This window comes from Callorhinus ursinus, unplaced genomic scaffold (genome assembly GCF_003265705.2).
Source record: "Callorhinus ursinus isolate GAN/ISIS: 27379988/994484 unplaced genomic scaffold, GSC_fseal_2.0 scaffold9, whole genome shotgun sequence".
Taxonomy (NCBI): Eukaryota; Metazoa; Chordata; class Mammalia; order Carnivora; family Otariidae; genus Callorhinus; species Callorhinus ursinus.
Genome location: NW_027397071.1, coordinates 25507243 through 25529930, shown reverse-complemented (window position 1 = coordinate 25529930; position 22688 = coordinate 25507243). Strand labels below are relative to the sequence as shown.

The window sequence follows — 22688 nt, the reverse complement described above, 5'->3', positions numbered from 1 at the left end:
GACACATGCCCCACTGTGTGTATGTAGGACAGAGCACCTGGAATGGCAACTGGGGTGGCAGGGAAGGCTGGACTGGCTAAAGATGGCAGAGGATAACACTGGAGAGGGTACACATTGGGTAGGGATGGTGGCTCCCAGGAATGAGGCAGGTGGGAGTTGAAAGCTAACAGAAGGCGCAGGGTGGGACCTGGCTTTTCACCACATTATCACCAGCATCTAGCCTAGGTTGGACCCTCAGAGCCCCAGAGCTCAAATCAGCAATATCTATTTGTTGAATGAAAAGGATTTTTAAAAAATATTTTTATTATTTATTTGAGACAGAGAGAGTGTGTGTGCACAAGTGGTGGGGGGCAGAGGAAGAAGCAGACTCCCCGCTGAGCAGGGAGCCTGACGTGGGCCTCCATCCCAGGACCCCGGGATCATGACCTGAGCTGAAGGCAGACACTTAACTGACTGAGCCACCCAGGCGCCCCTGAATGAAAGAGATGTTTAGTGTGAAATTGTTCTAGGACCTTCAGGCTTTTGTTTCAAGGTGTTCAAGGAAGATTTCTCTTTAGATTCACCAGAACTCTCAGCTGTGACCCGAATAATACAAGGGGAAAGGCTGAACCAAAAATCGAACTGGAGGAAGTGGAGACAGGGAAGTAGAGAAGTACACTGACCACTGGTCAGTGGTCAAGACCTGGTGTCCAAGGAGTGTGGCCATCCCCAGTCAGGGACCTGTAGGCCTCGCTGAATAAGGGGATTCCAGCACTTACTCAGTGTCCACTGTGGCAGGCGTGGAGGCAAAAGCATGGTGCTTTCCTCCTGGAGCCCACTGAAGTAAAGTGTCCCTATAGTGGGCAGAGCCCAGGAAAAGGAAACCAAGGGAAGCAGGTCATTTTAATTTCATTTTGCTTTAGTTTCAGTTTCACTTTCAAGATAAGGTCCTAGTCTCTCTTTTTTTTTTTTTTTTAACTACAGTGAAATTTGGGAAACCCATTTTAAGTGGATTTACCTTTAGTAACCTTTTTCCAGTATCAAATTTTCTGCATTACTTTGCAGGGAGCCCTGCTTCTGGCCCCACTGCTCTATGCACTACAGTGGGTAGAGAGCTCAGCGGGCACCCCGCACGCAGCCAGGAAGCTGGGGAAGGCAGAAGAGAAGTGGGTCCAAGTTACCTGCAACACATCTAGAACTCAGTGTTGCATGGGTCCAGAAGAGTGTCGTGGGAAGAGAACAGCATTTGGTGCTAGAGGGTCCTAGGTTTTAAATCCCACTCAGTAGCTGTGTGATATTGGGCAAGTTACTCAACTTTGCTTAGTTTCCTCAACTGTACTGGTGGGCTACTCATCTTACCATACTGGGCTGTTGTAAGACTTACAGATGATCATCTCTCTCCAGTAGCCACCAATGTTAGTTTCCAACTGAGGATGTCACTCCTACACTGAGACTCACTTTCTACTAATGTGAAAGGATTATTTTTACAAGTCATAAAAAACTGAAATGAGAAGAAGCAATGCTCAAGTCTCTGTTTCACTCCTCTCTTTCTTCCTTAGATCCTTTATCCCCTTCGTATTCTCACTTCCCACCCCCTAGATGTGTCACCTTCCAGAAGCACAGAACCTGAATATAATCTAGAGGTTTTATACCACTAATAATGTTTTGGCTTTTGCTATGTAAAGTAGAATGCTGGGTAGCTGAAGTTCAGGGAGGTTAAGTTACCTGGCCTAGGTCACACAGCTAGCAACTGTAAGAGCCAAGATTGAAAGCCAGATCACTCTGACCTTAAAGCTAGAGCTCTTTCCTTAGCAGGCTGTCTCCTCTCCAGTGGCAACACTTTCTCAAAGCAGGTCTGGTTCCAAGAGTAACCCAGGACTTGCTCCAGGGATAGAAACAGAGCATCCTTTCCTACCAAATATAGGACACTAAAAATTCACATCAGGAGCGGCTCAAGCATGGAGCATCATCATCCCAGAAGGTAGAGAGCACTGCAGTGGAGCTTTGTAGACAGACAGGCCAGGTTAGAATCCACTTACTAGCTGGATGATTTTGAGTAAGTTACTCAACCTTCCTCTTACTCAATCTTCTGTAAATTGGGAATAAAATGAACATTACCAACTTCACAGGGTTATGTGGGGATCAGGTAGAGATAAGATTTATAAAGAGCTTAGTACAAGGCACAGCACAAGTCCCCAATTATGACACCAGTCATAACTCAGCCTACAGGGAGTGCAGGAGCCTCTGCTCCTCACCTGTACTTGGTCGGAGGGGGGGGGGAATGTGCTAGAATATACAACCTGAACAGAAATGCATCTGGAAGAAATACAGGCCAGTGTAATACAACAATCAAGTGAAAAATTTGCATATGCTTATTCTTTTCACTTGAACAGGGAAACTCAGGCAATTAATGTTTGGAGAGGAACATGAAGCAAACAGAATGAAGTCAAGCGTTCCCTCATGTTAATGTCATGTGACCCCACAGCCTCCGGAGCCATTTTGGTGCCAAGTGCCAAGAAGACCATGCCCAGAGTGCCTCATTAAAACTTCACTAACAATAGCTCTACCACCCATGAAAAACTGTTTTCTTCTCTCTTCCTGTGAAATCATCCCAGTTGCCTCTGAATAGAGACCCTCACATAAACAGTATTGAAGTATAATTAGTAATGTTCCTTCCTCAGTTTCCTACTTTGTTGTACACCTTCCCCGGTATTCCACCATGCTGAGAATTCCAGGCTGGAAATAGCTGCCCCTCACCCCAGGCTTTGTTTGTTTATTTCATCTTCCTCCTCAGGGGCAGCCAGCAGAAACTTTCTAGAAAGTAGAATTCGTTTGAAATCCAGCAAGGTTTTCTCCAGCACTTTGACCTCCCTAATGTCCTTCTAACATGGATTGTTTTAGTGTGGGTGCCTCTGTCCAGGAAACCAGAAGAATAATATTTCTGTTTGAAGAGACCCAGAATCCTAAGTCTTAAGTCTGGGAAGAACTGAGACTCGGTGATGCGGGGACTACACAGCCAGGCAGTGCCTTAGTGGTTCAAGAAGCTTTTTTCCCCCTTTAACTGGCATATCAGTTGTCACAGCCTTTCTGCATTGTGACATCTTGTGTTCCTTACTAAAATAATTTTTTCATTTGGAATTCTTATCTTCCCATTATTGGTGACAATGCTATCAGAGCCCCCTTCACAACCATCTATTCTGGGCTGTATCCCTACTTCTGTATTGATTCTTGGTGCATTATCTTGACTCCAAGCCACCCAGGAAAGCCAGAATCTGCCCCAAGCCTGTCTCCAGGGTACTTGTGAAAATGCATTTGCCTGTCTTACTTCCTCTTAGCCCTCTTTCTTTGATATGGGTCTCTTTTTTAGCAGACTGTGTGTAAGGCAGAGACTCTTTTTGGAGATATTCTTTGCATTAAAAAAAAAAGTGTATTACCAGTGAGTATCAATTATAATGAGGCATTTTTACCGTGGCTTGATAATGTCGGAACCAAGGAACAGTGGCCTCTGAGCTGAGAGCCTGGCAGCTACATTTTATTAACCCAAGTCAGGGTGCTGAGCTGATTTTCAGACTTGATTGACAGAACCCTTTCAGCATCAACCCTGGAAAACTATTAGGAGGAAAGAATCCCATCGGAGCATATTCCGCTTGTAATAGTTTTAATGCAGAAGTGCATTTGATCAGCAGCATGCTGAGCTCATACCATTTCCAGAGTGAGTAGCAATGTGGTTCCAGTGTCATTTACCACAACCAATTATGGTACATCCTGACAACATTTAAAACAGAATTGGATTAAGAAAAATGCATTCTCAAGATTGTAGTCTGAGTGGCAAAGTACCAGACTTTCAGTGGATCCCATTTTTGCTTCTCTTTCAGTATAAGAACAAGCTGACGGAGAAGGAGGGGGAGGAGGAAGAGAAGAAAAGGACACTTGTAGGGGCAAGAGGCTGAATGAGAGCATAAAAAGCAGAATGCAGCTACTTTCTTTAGTACTCTTTTCTGTTACTGCAAACCTTCTGTAAACAAGAGTCAGACCGTCTCTCCTCAAGCACCAGATTCACGTCCCCAAATCAGAGAATGCATTTCTCAGCCCTCCTCACCATTCTTTTTTTTTTTTTTTTTTTTTTTTTTAGATTTTATTTATTTGACAGAGAGAGACACAGCGAGAGAGGGAACACAAGCAGGGGGAGTGGGAGAGGGAGAAGCAGGCTTCCCCGCGGAGCGGAGAGCCCGATGCGGGGCTCGATCCCAGGACCCTGGGATCATGACCTGAGCCGAAGGCAGACGCTCAACGACTGAGCCACCCAGGCGCCCCGCCTCCTCACCATTCTTATCCTCCACAAAAAGCACGAGTTCTAATGAATAAAAACCTTGGTGATATAATAAAACCGTAGCCATAAAGCCACCGCCGTGTTCAGAAGATTCTACTCCAGTGGCAATACTGACTGATCTGTGGACCAACAGAGGGATTCTTCCAAATATTTCATACCTTAAGAGGGTCAGACAGCCAGGGCTATCTTCTGAATTAGCCAGCTATGAAGTTCACTGGGAGAGTACACTTGGGGAACCTGTCCAGGAAATCAAATATCAGATACCTTCTTTTTTTAAAATAACTTTACTGAGTTATTAGAATATAAAAGGGATACATTGCAAAAAAAAAATCAGAAAATATGGAGGAAAGCAATGAAAAATAAGGATATCATCCAGAGATAAGCACTGCTGATACTCTGGCATCACCTACACACATATTTGGCAACAAAAATGTTATTAAATCCCTTCCTTTTCTTCCTCTTTTAAGTTACATTGAAAACACATCCCTGTATATCAAACTTCAATGTGACTAAGAATCATCTGAGGTATTTTAAATACATGGATGGCTGTGCTCTACATCTAGAGATTCTACGTCAATAAGAAAGGCATAAGACCCAGGGATGTGCATTTTATCAAGCACTGCAAGTGATACTGATGTTACTAATTCTCAAACCACACCTTAGGAAGTAAACGTCTTTGCAAATACTTATCTTTCGTCTGATGATTTTCTTAAGATAAAGTTCTAAAAGTGAACTCTTCATCTTGGCAGAGGCTATGCCATGCAGCATTTCAATAATCTACCTTATTTGTAGTTATCTTGTTGATAAAAACAGTGGGTCACGAAGACAGGTATATGTCCCAAGGCAGGAAGGACATCTGAGGCATGGGTGAACAGGGTAAGTCTGTCCAAGGGCCCTTAGAATCAGCTTGTCAGGTGTCTGTGGGATGCATAAATCCTCTTCAAACAACCCCTTGGCTCTTCCATTGAGCCTGGCAATGAGAAAAGTTGAGGAGGGATGGGGCAAAGACACATGGTAAGAGTGGATTTAACATCTTGGTTCCTGAGAGGGGAGGGTGCCTGCCACTGCCATTTGCATAGGGAGATTGCTGCCAACAAAGAATCACCAAACAAGACAGCTCCATCCCCAAGTTCCACTTGTATAAAATTCACATTTGACTGGCATTCTGTTTCCGAGTTTTCCTAAAGTTTGAGAAATGAAAATAAGAAAGAATATAGGTATTTCTCCATTTCCGAGATATGAGTGCACTTAAGAAAGTATACATACACTCACTCATGGGAACAAAGGCAGGCACACATTCCCCTACTTATAATCTCCCAACCCCATCCAGAAAGAGATTTCCAACTGTAAGCTTCATGTAAAGAACAATTTTGCCCAAGGTCACAAAATATGGAAAACAGGTAGGCATCCAATTTCAATCATTATAAGGGAAAAAGGTTGTCTTCCATTTTGGGGGGGTAAATGTTATTGAGTATGATATACATAAAAGAAAGTATTCAAATCACAAGCTTACTAACTCAGCATGCTGGTATAAATTAGCATCCAAATCAAGAACAGAAAATACCCCAACTCCAGATATCCCCTGGCACCAGGTTACAGCCAGTATTCTCCCCAAATATAGCTACCATTCTCATTTCTAACAGTTTTAATTGGTTTGACCTGTTTTTGAGCTTTATATAACTAGTATCATATAGTATATGCCCTCTTGCAGAGTTTTTTGGCTAAATTTTATAAATCATTAGTCTAACTCCTTATGTTGTGTGCAAAAATGTCCCAATATTAAAGCACAAATATCCCCCTAAAAGAAATTTAAAAGTATATATTTCAAATAAGTCAGTGTCCATTTGTGCCATTAACACTGGGCTTTATCTAAGTTTTGCCCAGCTGAATCTCTGGGGCCCTTGAGCCTGTCCATAGGAAGTAATAATGATCCTAAAAGGTTACTCCCTGGAGTACATGACAGACACTGTGAGAGGCAGTATAATGCAGTGGAAAAAAGATGAGCTTTGGAACCATATTTAACTGAGTTCAATAGAATCATAGCCACTTACCAGCCATACTATCTTTATGAAGTCACATAATCTTGCTGGGGCTCAGACACATATTTATTTTTTAGTTACTTCTATGCCTGTAAAATGGGGAAAATATCTCATTAGGTTGTTGTGAAAATTAAATTAAGATCACAAATGTAAAGTACTTGACATATAATAGGTGCTCTATAAATATTCATTCTCTTTCTTCCTTCAAAGACCAAACATTGATTATCCATCAGATTTAGCCTGTTGTGTATATACAATGTAAACAAATGTATTTTCTTTTCCTTTTTAAAATATATTTTCAAAGGCAATATTTGAACTCACTAACTAGCAAGTTTAACATCGTTTGGAAACCAGGTTTGTGAACCAAGGGAATTTAATGTTGTTGACAGAGTATTTTTAAGAACTGAGAAATGTCACTGTTCATTCTTTTTTTTTTTTAAAGATTTTATTTATTTATTTGACAGAGAGACACAGTGAGAGCAGGAACACAAGCAGGGGGAGTGGGAGAGGGAGAGGCAGGCTTCCCGCTGAGCAGGGAGCCGGATGTGGGACTCCATCCCAGGACCCTGAGATCACGACCTGAGCCGAAGGCAGACACTTAACGACTGAGCCACCCAGGCGCCCATGTCACTGTTCATTCTTTGGAAACCTGTATGGTATCATATCCCTCACATATCCCACCATGCTGGTCTAGCTGTTTATTTATTAATGATTTCCATAATAAAACTATTGTTATCTCAGCTTCCTGTGATGGCCGAAGAGCACACAAAATCATCATTTTCCAACAAGAGCACAATGCATCCAATGTACTTCCCATGACATTATCATTTTATTAATAGCCATTATGCCAATCAATTTACAATGGCCTTTCAGTACACGTACACGTGTACACTCGTGTAACGATCATGTGATTTCTGCATTTTCACCAGTATCCATATTAAATCTCTGACAGATTGCTAATGAGCTGATGTTGGAATGACAGAATAGTCTGTTATCATTTGTCCATTCACAGTTTCCTCACCAGCCCATCTGTGCTCGGAACAGAGCCACCATGGAGCATGCAGGCTGGGACAGTTTCTCCATTTACACCTTTTGCCTTCAGAGGCCTCTGGGAAGCCTGTCCCTAATTAAAGATTTTAACAAACATATTGCCAGCTTTCTAACACTGTTATTAAACTGCTCTCTTTTGTTAGAAAAGGTGCTGTTTGTCAGCAGTTTGTAGATTTAGATATTTAGTGTGTGTTTCTGTAGTCCTGCAAAATATTTGTGTTTTTTAGAACAATTCAATTAGTATGTTATGCATGTACCTGCATGCACAATACATATAGTACACATGCTATCAAAATCCCATATAATTATTCACACTCACAAGGACAAAGAAATGTGTGTATTTTTATGGACACATAGACTTCTCTACAGAACAAGGCGGAGCTGTGGAATCCTCTAAGGTTGAATACTTTAAGGTTGGAACAGTTATAACAAAATGATCAGACTGAAATCATGGCTCAGATAATTTGGGGTAAAGGTAAAGTATTTTTTACCTGAAATGTTTGTATACTTAGGGTACACTAAAAAGAATCTGATTTCCCCGCTAGAATATACATAGTTAGGAGGAGAGATGTACCCTTGTACTAAACATCTAACTATTAGAATGGCGGTTCTCAATCAGTGTGGGCATGGTTGGGCTGAGTGGGGAAGTGGGACATGGGGCCAACTGAGAAGCTTTCGTGATACCCTCTCCCACCACCACCATCAAATTTGGACATTCTCCATTATACCCAGTTGAGAATCAATGCACTAGTGCTCTGAGAGAATAAGAGAGATGACAGAGCTGACAGCTTCCTGCCCAGGAAAAGGCTCTCCAATCATTATCTTGGAAGTGGGTCCATTTTCACTCTTCCTAAAGCTGAGTATAGAGAGGGCTGGCCTTTCTGGTAACAGCCATGTAAGGTTTTCCAGACTAAAGTCACTCCCTAACACTGAGGGGCCTGAGACCTTCAACCACCAAGGCAGGAATAATAATTCCCAGGAGTCCAGCTCCTTGAAGATCAGAAGGTGACTCTGAATGCTGCTTTGGAATGACTTCCACTGGTGACACTGTGACACTGAGGAACTAAGAGATGCATCTCCCAGTGTGCAGGTTTTGTCGTCACTTATCATTAATGAAATTTTAATGCAGGTTTTGATGCTTTGATTTAATTCTTAAATACAACCAGGTCTGAGGGAGATGCCACAAATCATAAGGCAAGGTCCTTGTCCTAAAAGTATGTGCATACCAGAGAGCTAATACACATATATAAAAACCATATGCTCTATCTAATACCACGGGGTAGCCAATGCTAAGAGCCAGATGATTGGCACAAATACAGGGGGCTTCAGAGGCTGGAGACATCACTTCTAGAGAGGACAAATTAGGAAGGTGTAGGACCTTGAGAGAGGGAGAGAAGATATTGTGAGCTGGGATGATAGTGGGAAAGGACAGATTTATTTGGGGAACCTTGAATAGGCTGCTTTGGCTAGAGCAGAAATGTGTGATGGAAAATTGAGAAACGAAGGTTTCAAAGGTACAGGGTCACTTTGTTAAGGCTAAAGATCTGTATTTTATCTGTGTGGGGGTTTTTTTGTTGTTAGTTAATTGGTTTATTTTTCCCTTTTAGATAAACTTATTTTTATTTGTTTTTATAACTTAAAAAATTATTTATTAATTTGTCAGAGAGAGAGAGAGAGCAAGCACAAGCAGAGGCTGCGGCAGGCAGAGGGAGAAGCAGACACCCCACTGAGCAAGGAGCCTGATGCAGGACTCAATCCCAGGACCCTGGGATCATGACCTGAGCCAAAATCAAGAGTCTGACACTTAACCAACCGAGACACCCAGGCACGCCTATTTTGTAATTTCTATATAGATAATAATATTTTCTGTGAACAAAGACAGTTTTTCTTCTTTCCCAATCTATATCTTTTATTTCCTTTTCTTGTTTTATTTCATTAGCTAAGATTTCCAGTACTACGGTGAAAATGAGTGATGACGAGGGACATCCTAGTCTTATTCCTGATCTTCACACAAAACCTTCAAGTTTCTCACCACTAATTATGATGTTAGATTTAGGTTTTTTTGTGTTATTTATCCAGTTGAGGATATTCCCCTTTATTCCTAGTTTTCTGAAAGTTTTTTTTTACCATAAAAGAATGTTGAATTTTGTCATATATTTTCTCTGCATCTATTCATCTGATAATGTAATTTTTCTTCTTTAGCCTATTGATGTGTTAGGATTATACTGATCTTGTAATGTTGAATCGGCCTTGCACACCTGGAATAAGTTCCACTTGGTCCTGGTGCAAAATTATTTTTATACATGGTTGGATTCAATTTGTTATCATTTCACTGAGGATTTTTTTAAACTTTTTTTTATTTAAATTCAATTAATTAACATATAATGTATTATTGGTTTTAGAGGTACAGGCCTGTGATTCATCAGTTTTATATAATACCCAGTGCTCATTACATCACATGCTCTCCTTAATGTCCATTACCCAGTTACCCCATCCCTCCACCCCTCTCCCCTCCAGAAACCCTGTTTGTTTCCTATGATTAAGAGTCTCTTATGGTTTGTCTCCTTCTCTGGTTTCGTCTTGTTTTATTTTTTCCTCTCTTCCCCTGTGATCCTCTGTTTTGTTTTTTAAATTCCATATATCAGTGAGATCATATGATAATTGTCTTTCTCTGACTGACTTATTTCACTTAGCATAAAACCCTCTAGTTCCATCCATGTCATTGCAAATGGCAAGATTTCATTTTTTGATGGCTGCATAATATTCCATTGTGTGTGTATATATGTATATATGTGTGTATATATATATGGTGTGTGTGTGTGTGTATATATATATACACACATACACACACACACACACACACATCTTCTTTATCTATTCATCTGTCAATGGACATCTGGGCTCTTTCCGTAGTTTGGCTATTGTGGACACTGCTGCTCTAAACATTGGGGTGCAGGTGTCCCTTTGGATCACTACATTTGTATCTCCGTGGTAAATACCCAGTAGTGCAATTGCTGGGTTGTAGGGTAGCTCTATTTTCAACTTTTTGAGGAACCTCCATACTGTTTTCCAGAGTGGCTGTACCAGCTTGCATTCCCACCAACAGTGTAGGAGGGTTTCCCTTTCTCTGCATCCTTGCCAACATCTGTTGTTTCTTGACTTGTTAGCCATTCTGACCAGTGTGAGGTGGAATCTCATTGTGGTTTTGATTTGTATTACCCTGATGCCAAGAGATGTGGAGCATTTTTTCATGTGTCTGTTGGCCATTTGCATGTCTTCTTTGGAGAAATGTCTGTTCATGTCTTCTGCCCATTTCTTGGATTATTTGTTCTTTGGGTGTTGAGTTTGGTAAGTTCTTTATAGATTCTGGGTACAAGCCCTTTATCCGGTATGTCATTTGCAAATATCTTCTCCCATTCTATCCATTGTCTTTTGGTTTTGTCAACTGTTTCCTTTGCTGTACTAAAGCTTTTTATCTTGATGAAGTCCCAATAGTTCGTTTTTGCCTTTGTTTCCCTTGCCTTTGGCGACGTGTCTAGCAAGAAATTCCTGTGGCCGAGGTCGAAGAGGTTGTTGCCTGTGTTCTCTAGAATTCTGATGGATTCCTGTCTCACATTTAGGTCTCTCATCTATTTTGAAACTATTTTTGTGTATGGTGTAGGAAATGGCCCAGTTTCATTCTTCTGCACGTCACTGTCCAATTTTCCCAACACCATTTATTGAAGAGACTGTCCTTTTCTCATTGGATATTCTTTCCTGCTTTGTTGAAGATTAGTTGACCATAGAGTTGAGGGTCCATTTCTGAATTTTCTATTCTGTTCCATTGATCTATGTGTCTGTTTTTGTGCTAGTACCATACTGTCTTGATGATTACAGCTTTGTAATAGAGCTTGATCACTGGGGATTTTTTATCTATATTCACAAGAGATGTTGGTCTGTCATTTTCCTATAATGTCTTTTTCTGGTTTTGGTATTAGGATAATGCTGGTCTCTTAGAATGAGTTTGGAAATATCCCTTCTGCTTCTATTTTCTGGAAGAGATTGTAGAGAACTGGTATGATTTTTTTTTAAGGTTTGGTAGAATTCACTAATGAACCCATCTGGGCCCCATGCTTTCTGTTTTGGAAGGTTATTAATTATTAATTCAATTTCCTTAACAGATATATGCAATCCAGATTGTTTATATCATCTTGTGTGAGTTTTGGCAGATTGCATATTTTAAGGAACTGGTCTATTTCATCTAGGTTATAGATTTTTGTGGGCATAGAGTTGTTCATAGTATTCCTTTATTATCCTTTTAATGTCCATAGGATATGTAATGAGGTCTCTACTTTCATTTCTGATATCAGTAATTTGTGTCTTCGTTTTTTCCTATTTAGTCTGGCTAAGGCTTATCGATTTTCATCTTTTCAAAAAAACAACCAGCTTTGGGTTTCATTGATTTTTCTCTACTGATTTCCTGTTTTCAATTTCATTGATTTCTGATCTAGTTTTTACTATTTCTTCTCTTCTGCTTACCTTGGATTTAATTTACTCTTCTTTTTCTAGTGTTCTAAGGTGGAAGCTTAGATTATTGATTTTAGATTTTTCTTCTTTTCTAATATATGCATTCAGTGCTATAATTTTCTCTCTTCACACTGTTTTCACTGCTTCCCACAAATTTCGTTAACCTATATTTTCATTTTCATTTGGTTTACAATATTTTTAAATTTCCTTTGAGATTTCTACTTTGACACACGTGTTATTCAAAAGTGCATTAATCTCTAAGAATTTTGGGATTTTCAGCTATTTTTTTCTGTTTTGATTTCTAGTTTAATTCCATTTTAGTCTGAGAGCATACACTGTATGATTTATAGTCTTTTAAATTTTTTGAAGTATGTTTTATGGCCCTAAGTCTAGTCTATTTTGGTGTATGTTCCATGTGATCTTGAGAAGAATGTATATTCTGCTGTTGTTGGATGAAGTAGTCCATAGATGTCCAACATATCTAGTTGACTGTGCTATTGAGTTCAACTATATTCTTATTGATTTTATGCTTGCTGGATCTGTCCATTTTTTTTTCTTTTTCTAGAGAGAGAGAGTACACACGTGTGTGTCCAAGTAGGGGCCGGGGGAGAAGGAGAGAAAGAATCCAAAGCAGGCTCCATGCCTAACACGGAGCCCAAAGCAGGGCTCAATCTTATGACCCTGAGATCATGACCTAAGCCAAAATCAAGAGTTGGATGCTTAATCTACTGAGCCACTCAGGCGCCCCTGGATCTGTCCATTTCTTTCTTTTTCTTTTTTTTTTAAAGATTTTATTTATTTATTTGAGAGAGAGAGAATGAGAGATAGAGAGCACGAGAGGGAAGAGGATCAGAGGGAGAAGCAGACTCCCTGCTGAGCAAGGAGCCCGATGTGAGACTCGATCCTGGGACTCCAGGATCAGGACCTGAGCTGAAGGCAGTTGCTTAACCAACTGAGCCACCCAGGCACCCTGTCCATTTCTAATAGAGGAATGTTGACGTCTCCAATTATAATAGTGGATTCGTTTCTTTTTCCTTGCAGTCCTCTCCATTTTTGCCTCATATATTTTGATGCTCTATTGTGAGGGACTCACATTAAGGATTGTGATGTCTTCTTTAAGTATGACACCTTTATCATTATGTAATGTCCCTTTTTAAATAATTTATCTAATTTTCCTTGCTCTGAAGTTTGCCCCACCTGAAATTAATATAGCCACTACAGCTATTTTGATTAGTATTAGCATGGTAGATCTTTCTCCATCCCTTTACTTTTAAACTTTAAGTTTCCTTATATTTAAAGTGCATTTCTTGGGGCACCTGGGTGGCTCAGTCGTTAAGGAGCTGCCTTCAGCTCAGGTCATGATCCCAGGGCCCTGGGATTGAGCCCTGCTCCCCCACTGCCTGCTGCTTCCCCTACTTGTGCTCTCTCTGTGTCAAATCAATCAATCAATCAATCAATCAACCTTTAAAGTGCATTTTTGTAGACAGCATATATTTGGATCTTGTGTTTTGATACACTTTGACAATCTTTGTCTTTTAATAGATGTATTTAGACCAGTGATATTTAAAGTGATTATTGGTATAGCTGGATTAATAGCTACCATATGTGTACTCTTTTCTATTCATTGCCCCTGTTTTTTGTTAATATTTTTTGTCTTTCAGGTTTTTTTTTTTTTTTTGCCTTTTGTGGTTTTAATTGAACATTTCATATGATTCCATTTTCTCATGTAAACTTTTTTTTTCTTTTTTACTTTTTTAGTGGTTGCCTGGAGTTTGTAATATATATTTACAACTAATCTGGGTCTATTTTCAAATAACACTCTACTGCTTCCTGGGTAGTGCAAGTAATTTTTAATGCAATATATTCCCAATTCCTCACTCTTGCCTCTTTTATCATTGCTGTCAGTCAATGTTCACTTATACACAAGTATATATACACACAAGCAAACATAATGGAATATATTATTGTTATTATTATTTTGAACAAACTATTGTTTGTTAGATCCATTAAGAATAAGAAAAATAAAAGTTTTTATTTACCTTCACTTATTTCTTCTCTAACACTCTTCCTTTCTTTATGCAGATCCAAGTTTTTTACCTATATGAATTTCCTTGTCTCTGAAGAACTTCTTTTAACATTTTATCAAGATAGGTCTACTGGCAACAAATTCCCTCAGTATGTGTCTGAGAAAGTCTTTATTCTTCCTTTCCTTTTGAAGGATAATTTCATAGGCACGGAAGTCTAGATTGGTGTTTTTTTTTTTTTCTCTCAACCCTCCAATCTCTTCTTGCTTACATGGTTTTTAAGGGAGAAGTCAGAGGTAATTCTTGTCTTTACTTTTCTATGGGTAGTTTTTTCCCCTCTGGTTTTTCTTTTTTTAGTTATTTTTTTCTTTCAAGATTTTTTCTTTATCTTTGATTTTCTGCAATTTGAATATGCTATGCCTAAGTATAGTTTTTCTTTTACATTTATCCTGACTGGTGTTCTCTGAGCTTCCTAGATCTATAGTTTGATGTCCAACATTAATTTGAGGACATTGTTAGTCATTGTTTGAAATATTTCTTCTGTTTCTATTCTCTGTCTTCTCCTTCTAGTATTCTCATTTTGCCTTTTGTAGTTTTGCCACAGTTCTTGGATAATCTGTTCCTCTTTTTTTTTCCCTCAGTCTTTTTTCTTTGCTTTTCAGTTTTGGAAGTTTCTACTGGCATATCCTCAAGCTCAGAGATTCTTTCCTCAGCCATATTTAGTCTACTAACAAGCCCATCAAAGACAGTCTTCATTTTTGTCACAGTGTTTTTGATCTCTAGCATTTCTTTTTTACATTCTTTCTTAGAATTTTTATCTCTTTGCTTAAATTATCCATATGTTCTTACATGTTGTCTACTTTTTTCCACTATGGTCCTCAGCATATTAATCATAGGTGTCTTAAACTCACAGTTTGATAATTCCAACATCCCAGGCGTATCTCAGTCTCATTCTAATGGTTGCTGTGTTTCTTCAAACTGTGGGGTTTTTTTCCCCCCCTTTAGTATGCCTTGTAATTCTTTGTTGAAATCCAAACATGATATACTTGGTAAGAGGAACTGCGGTAAATAGGCCATTAATGATGTTGTGATAAGGTGGGGGGTAGGAGGAGTGTTTTATAGTCCTATGATTAGGTCTCAGTCTTTTAGTGAGCCTGTGCCCCTTGGCTATGAATGTCACAAATGCTGCTTGGTTTTCTCCTCAGTCTGAGGTGGGATAGAATGACTGGAGGGGGTAGGAGTTGCGTATTTCCCTCCCCCTCCGCTGGTTAGACTCTGTCAAAACCCCAGTAGATTAGGCTCTAGTAAAATAGGTTCTCTAAGGGCAGGTCTTGTTAAGAAGAATAGAATGCTCTGGCATATTTCAATATGGCCACTCCCCTTCCCCCAGACCACCAGAAGCACAAAGGGAATTTTTATTTTTCTCCAGTCTTCTCTATGAGAACTTGGTAGAGTTCCAAGAGGTAAAACTCGAAAGAGTGTGAAGATCCCCCCGACTCCGGCAGTTTTTAACACACAGACCTATCCACACTGAGCTTTTAGCAATTTGTCAATTATAGTTCAAGGTTTTCTACCACAGCACTGGTTTCTATAGAGGTTTCTGCTTATGAATTTCTGTTCAGGTAAATTGTGATTCTCTGTATCTCCTTGTCTTTTTGATTTGGGGGGCAGTGGTTTGCCCTATAACATCACTTCTCTGACAGATCTAAGAAGAGTTACTGTCTGCTTGTTCAGCTTTTTATTTGTTGTCTGAACAGTGATGACTTCCAAGCTTCTTACAGGCTGGAAGTCAGAAGTCTGTATTTTATCTTTTAGGCAGTATGTAGTTATTGAAGAGGAATAGATAGGTTGACTAACTGGTTGGTAGGCTGGTTTTTAACAAGAAGATGACTTGATTAAAAGTTATTGTGTAATGGATTTTGGAGCTTAGGCAGCTGGGCAGCTCTGCTGTCTTGGTTAGCTATAAACTGATCTAAGATGACCAAGGCTAGGCTAACTGGGGTGACCTGGATCTTATCAATGGGTCTTTCACCCTCCAGCAGGCCAACATGGACATGTTTTTCCTCATGGCCATGGCAGAGGACAAGAGTACAAACAAAAATGTGCAAGCTTCTGCTTATATCACATCTATTATCATCCCATTGGCCAAAGCAAGTCACATGGCTGAGCTAAGCCTCAAGGCTTAGGAAGATGGACTCTACCTCTTGATAGGAGGATTAAAAAGGCATGTGGAAAAAGACAAGGATACAGAAAGGAGTGAAGAATTTGGGCCATAAATGCAATTAGTCTACCACATTTAGATTCAAATCCCAGCCCTTTTTGCCATGTGACCACAAGCAAGGCACCTGAAAACTGGCATAAAAAGAGTACTTACCTCTTATAAGCATGGTTGTTTGCATTAAATAAAATGACCCATGTAAAATATGGAGCACAGTGCCGAACCTACATAAATAAATAAATATGAAGACTTGTGGTGGCAGAAAGAGGACTTGGAATGTGTATGGTCATTTGGGTTTGTGAGCCTGTATTAGGGTGATGTTGAGGGAAGTGAAAAGGACTAGCCATGTTTGAGAGGTACAGCAAAAGATGAATTTTCAGGAATAAGTGTTCATAGGCTTAGGTAATTAGGACAACAGTGATGTCATTGACAGAAGCAGGACAGTCAAATGGTTGCTGGTGTGGGGGTAGATGTCTATATGTCCACCCCCGCTGGATCTCCAGCCTAGTCTCTGGGAGTTTCATGAAATGAATGTGGAGACATAGTGCTCAAAGACTCTGCTCAGTATGGCACAAAACACAGTATTTAACAATCAACCAAACCAGAGTTTTCATTTGAAAAACCTGCTATTGCTTACCATTTCTTCAATAATAGGGATAATCACTCTGAAGAAAACTTGGAAAGAGTCCCTATTAGTCTGATTTCTAAGATAGGCATTCATTCAGGACTCTGTGGCATACTTGAGCACAGCCCAAGTGGAGAGGTGATTATCCTTAAATTCACAATACATCCTGGGCTACAAGGTGCCAGAGGTCAGAGTGATGGAGTTTTTAACCCAATCTTATGCTGCTAGTTTTTGTAACAACTTTCAGTCCAATGGGTGTTCATTTGTACTAGAATAAATCCAAGTGCCAACCACAAAGGAGACTCTCATAGCCTATTAGCTTGAGCAGTTGCCAGCCAAACAAAATAGCAAATTTCCCACCTAGAATGATTTAGTGCAGCACGACTAGGATAAATAAATAATGAAGGTATTTGTTTATGCCTACTTACAACATTCCTTGTAGGCAAAAGGGGAAGAAAACATCATTCTAAGCCTGAGAAGGCAGCCCGTGCAGGCTCATCAAAAATATGCATTTTCTTTTGTAGTCAAAGAGTGTGAGTTTGCTCTGCTTCACCTCCTGGCTTGGACTCCTCTGATATCCATGTAATTTAAATGAGAAAGTCATTCTAGGGAGTCATCACATTTCAAAGAAGTGACCCTTTTTGGATGTTGAAAGGATCCCCAGTGTTTGGGTTCACTCCAGGGTGAGGTGGTGTCATAGAGTTTTTGAGATGTCATCCAGGGAAAAAGACCTTGGAAAGTCTAAACAGAAGTTGTTTACCTTGTCTTTTTGCTTGTTGTGCAAATGGGTCTCAGCTTTGGAGAGAAAATAAGTACATTTTAAGCTCAGTCTAAGTCAAAATTCACCACTGCTGTCAGTCAAACCCTGATAAAGAAGGACTTTGTATTAGTTCTTGGAGTTGTCTGACTTCCACCATGAACTTTGCAGCTAAGACATCCATAGCATTCTCCAAATTGACCCCAAACTAGTTAACCTTCAAAGGGCAACTTGGTTGAGGCACTCTACTTCCCATTCTTTCTCCTGAGGAATTGGTTCCACTGAGTTCCTGCATTTATACCTTGTCCCCTAGAAAGGAACTCTTGGTCCTCTGGGAAGCAGAATCACTCAAACAACCATGCTTGTCACAGTATCATACTTCAGGCTGCATCCAGATGTGGACCTCCAACCTGTCCTGAACGTCACACATCCTTACCCTGTCCTAGAACCGCTACTTTCCTAAAATCCCCACTGGCCCACACTGGTGAGGTTTGTTGGGGAAAGTCAACCAGAGTCCCTCTCCAAACAATCCAATTAGAGAAGACCCCTTCTCCATTAAGGCTTCATCCTCTGATAACTGGCTTCTGTTTTTGTGATATAGAGCTTTCTGTACTTTCTCAACAGCTCAACTGGAAAAGCTCTCTCTCCCTTTTACCTGCCAAGTTAGGTTTAAAGAGAGGATGCCTGGTTCCTGGATCCTAGGAAGGTGTTAAATATCTCTGCCACTAGGAATCCAGCTAGAGACATTAACACCTACCTCCTGGCTCAAGGGCACGTGTTAATGTTCTCACTGCCAGGATGTCTTTCATCCAGGGTTTTTCTCCTAGCCAGCCCTCAGCTAGTGCCAGAACCAGGGAAAACAAGTCAAACCAGACTGGCCTTCTGACAATAACAAGCCTCAGATGGTGAACACTAAACCAACAACTCCATCTTTTAATCACTCTTAAAGCATTTTGAGGAGAAAGACAGTTTCAAAATTGGAGAATATACAAGTCATGGAAAACATTACTTTTAATGATAATCATTCTGCATACCATCTCTAATTTACCAAAGCAATGTCACATAAAAATAACACAGACCCTTTAGTGAAGGTTTACTTAACATACATTAATGTTTACCAGAATCCTGAGAGGTAGTTATTGTTATTCTCATTTTACAGGCAACTTCACAGGCTCATAGAGGGTAAATAGTGGGCACCTGTCACACTGATCTGCAGCTGCCAAGTCCTTGCCTTTAACCACAGCTCCCTACTGAATTGCTAATCCTGACAATAACCTTGTGAGAGTGCCAGGGCAGGTGCTACTTTTATAGAGCAGAAACTGGGAGCATTTTGACCAAGAACAAAAAGTAGAAGACTTTTGACTTGAGCCCAAGTCCAACTGAGTCCTAGACTACTGTACTTTCTACCAAACCACACTGCTGATCACCCCCAATAGCTTTCCCCAAGGCTTCACCATTCATTTATTCTTTCAGAAAACATATATTCATCAAACTCTTACTATGTGTTAAGCATTGTATTGGGTGTGGAGGATTAAAAAAATTAAGAATCAGAACCTTGCCCTCAAGTTGCCTATGTCTAATAGGGGACATAGGCATAAAGGCAACTCTAACACAAGTCAGAGAAGTAATCTCTACCACCTCAAAGGTGGAAATGGTAAGTAAAGTTTTAACGGGGTTAAGATGCATTATCTCTAAGGAAAATATATGAATGTCTGAGTGTGTGGAAGGGACCACCTATTCACTAAATATCTCTATACTCCAGCAACTTACTGAAAACCCGTGAAGATTTCTATATCTACACAAATCCAAAGTATATCACCAAAAGAAAGAGAAGCAAATGGAATTTTGGTCAAAGCAGTCATACCCTAGGTAACTAAATAGTTAATGAAACTATAGAAGGAATCTAGATTAAACATGGGAATGAAATGATAGAATTATCACCATTTTGCAATTCTCAATAAAATAATGGATTTAAGCTATGATAGTCAACAGTTGCTACCACCACAAAAAGAGGAAGAGAGATAGACATATGGGCCTCCTGATAAAAGAACACAATACACCCATGACACAGTCTTGTCAAAAATCCAAATCTGAATTTAAATGAGCTTTTAGATCTAACTAGTGTCTAATAAGAAACATAGGGGATAGGTGAATATGGTAAATGATACCACAAGGATGCAATTAATACTATCGGTAACCTTCTTTGGATCCTGTTTCAAACAAATGAAACATAAGAAGCAAAAAAGAAATAACAAACCAAATGCAGAAAAAAACTATAAGACAACTAGAGACATGAGATCTGAACTCTGACTTGATAAGTGATGCTTTTAAGGAACTGTTAAATTTTTGTAGATGTAACAATCGTATTGTGATTTTTAAGTATCCTTATTTTTTAAAGATAGATATTGCAAAAACCATAGATTAACTAGCCTAGGAGTGTATGGGCCCTGAGCCCTCGGACATGATGCAAATCTAAACATCCTGTCAACTCCTGGTCATTTAGAATTATCCATCACTTGGTCATCAAAAACCCTGATAAACCAACAAACCAACCCGAACTTTTAACTTGCTTCTCTGCCATGCCTTAGATTTAAAAATATGAGGGAGGAGCGCCTGGGTGGCTCAGTCCTTAAGCGTCTGCCTTCGGCTCAGGTCAGGATCCCGGGGTCCTGGGATCAAGCCCCGCATCAGGCTCCCTGCTCAGCGCATCAGGCTCCCTGCTCAGCGGGAAGCCTGCTTCTCCCTCTCCCACTCCCCCTGCTTGTGTTCCCTCTCTCTGTCTCTCTCTCTCTCTAATAAATAAATAAAATCTTAAAAATAAATAAATAAATAAAATAAAAATATGAGGGAAAGGGTGGGGTTGGGTTGTATTTTTCTTAAAATATCTTTCAATAGTTTATGTAATCTTTTTTTGTATGTAACATTGTAAATTGTAATTTGCATATGTGTAATTTTTCAGTAAGCTAATAAAAGTAATAATCATTTTCTAAAAAGCAAATAAAACAAAAACAATCACATATTATATGCTTCAGAAAAACATACTACTTTGGGGAAATCACTTTTAATTATTTTTATAGTGACCCTTTCATAAAGTGGAGAGTTTGAGTTTGTTTCCCTACAGTTTCAGTTTAGAATCTTGTGTAGTGCATTTCCTTTAAGTGGGTTCACCTGCAGGCTCTTCAGGGACCAAGTCCATCCATGCCCTTCCCACCTGCTATCCCACATTAGGGGACCAAAGGCTTCTTGATACCACTCCTGATTCTCGTAGATATATGCCTGGAGTGTTTGAGTTGGAAATCTCTCAGTCTCTTTGATTTGCCCAGTGGCTCTGACAGAGACCCTGCCAGGGCTGGGTCTTTTCAAGAGGCCCCTTAATTTGGAATAAAAACCCCCCAGCCAACAGCAAGTGCTCACAGGACAATATAGTACTTCACTGCAATGCACTTCGCATCTTTGAGCACTCAAGGGGGTAACCTTAATGAGCACAAAATATTCATCTCTAATAAGAACATGCTGTCATAATCACCCTCCATGTGATAAATATCCTAGAGGTTTTCTCTTTGTTAGGTTAATGCTTTTCCACAAGATAATCTAACCAATTCTCTAAAAAATAATCACACGTTATCAGGCCCCAATATAGTAATATGGTGGGTTTTTTTTTTTAATGTTTTGAATCTTGCCTTAAATAAATCCTATCCAAATAAATGCTCCCTTTTTAGCTGGCACCAAAGCTTGTGCTGTTCATTGTAATCAAGCTCCCAGTTGGCTAACTCCTCATCTAACAGTATGTCTTCTGATTTCATTTGAGCAAAATTTATCATCCACAAGCAAAGACAGAAAATGTGTGAATGTCTAAAGCTTATGTAAATTAAGAGGCCATGCACGCTGGTCCTAAAAATAGTAGATAATTACAGGCATTTCTTCCCCATACAATAATTATAGGCCTCTTGTCATCTTTTCTATTCTGTATAAGGTCACAGTAGTATTATACAAAATTTACAGTATATTACAAGTTAAAAACACAATAATTAGCAACTGTGCATCTTCGGCACCAGTGATGAATGTTCACAGTAAAAGTTTTAAAAAAAGAGCATTATTTGTTTTATGTGGACAGTACACACTTAAATTTAATCATCAACTCCTGCTACCCAATAGGCAACATTCTCTCACTATTATAATGCTATTTGCCAAGTTCACAGTACACCCTTGGGCTGAATTCATCCTTAACGAAGAGACAGGAAACCAAATCTCTCATCGTCATCTCAACCAGGTGCACCATATTATTTTAAATTTAATAATTCTGTTGAACATATTGAATGATAATGAGCAAGCTTAGAGAAAGTGCCAAGGATTATTTTGACCATTATAATCAACATCTGATTCAGGGGGAAAAAAATCCTCTTACTAAATAATGTGGGTAGTTCAGAGGTTTGCCTATTTAATACATGGGGTAAGGTTGTTGTCCTCATGCTTGTTATATCATTCATCGAGGAGAAGAAAAAGCTATGGATATTATACTTCAGTAGGAAAAAAAGTGTTGGTTTATCCTTAGCTCTTTTTTTTTTTTAAGATTTTATTTATTTATTTGACAGAGAGAGACAGCGAGAGCAGGAACACAAGCAGGGGGAGTGGAAGAGGGAGAAGCAGGCTTCCCACCGAGCAGGGAGCCCGATGTGGGACTCGATCCCAGGATCCTGGGATCATGACCTGAGCCGAAGGCAGATGCTTAACGACTGAGCCACCCAGGCGCCCCAGTTTATCCTTAGCTCTTAATTATCCATACTAATGGGAACAAAGAGGCACAGATAATACAAAATGACAGGATAGGACTATCATTTCTATTTTGCTTAAGGAAAAAGTCATGGAACTATACAGCCTCACCAGCCTTTCCCAGCTCTGCCATGCTATCAAAAGCAGCTCAAGAAAGATAAGGATTTAGCAAGAATGGGGCAAGAGAAGCATATAGAGGTACTAAAACCACTTGTGGTTGCCTGTGTCATTTGGTTTGCTCAGCTCTTTCATGTCTCCGACTATGATAGCTCTTTTCCCCACTTGCCATGCTGATGTCCAAGATGATCACTGCAAACAGGAATGCTCACCTCTAAGGCTGTGTTATTTCAAAAGCACTTCAGACCCAAAGACCAGCATCCCAGAGGGAAT

General features: G+C 39.8%; 1 long non-coding RNA gene across 17 annotated transcripts in view; it reads right to left on the bottom strand.

Moving 5' to 3' along the window:
* The window catches only part of LOC112824361 (uncharacterized), a 63326-nt gene that overhangs the window by 7780 nt on the left and 32858 nt on the right, over window positions 1–22688 (bottom strand). For 16 of the 17 annotated variants that reach the window (XR_003208411.2, XR_012379362.1, XR_012379368.1 and 13 more), the window contains 3 exons: window positions 6361–6437; window positions 5091–5279; window positions 4468–4546 (listed from right to left, as the gene is read on the bottom strand). This is a non-coding gene — a long non-coding RNA (uncharacterized lncRNA). Of the gene's footprint in view, window positions 1–4467; window positions 4547–5090; window positions 5280–6360; window positions 6438–17199; window positions 17567–22688 lie in introns of all 17 variants that reach the window. The other variant, XR_012379367.1, reaches the window with a different exon arrangement.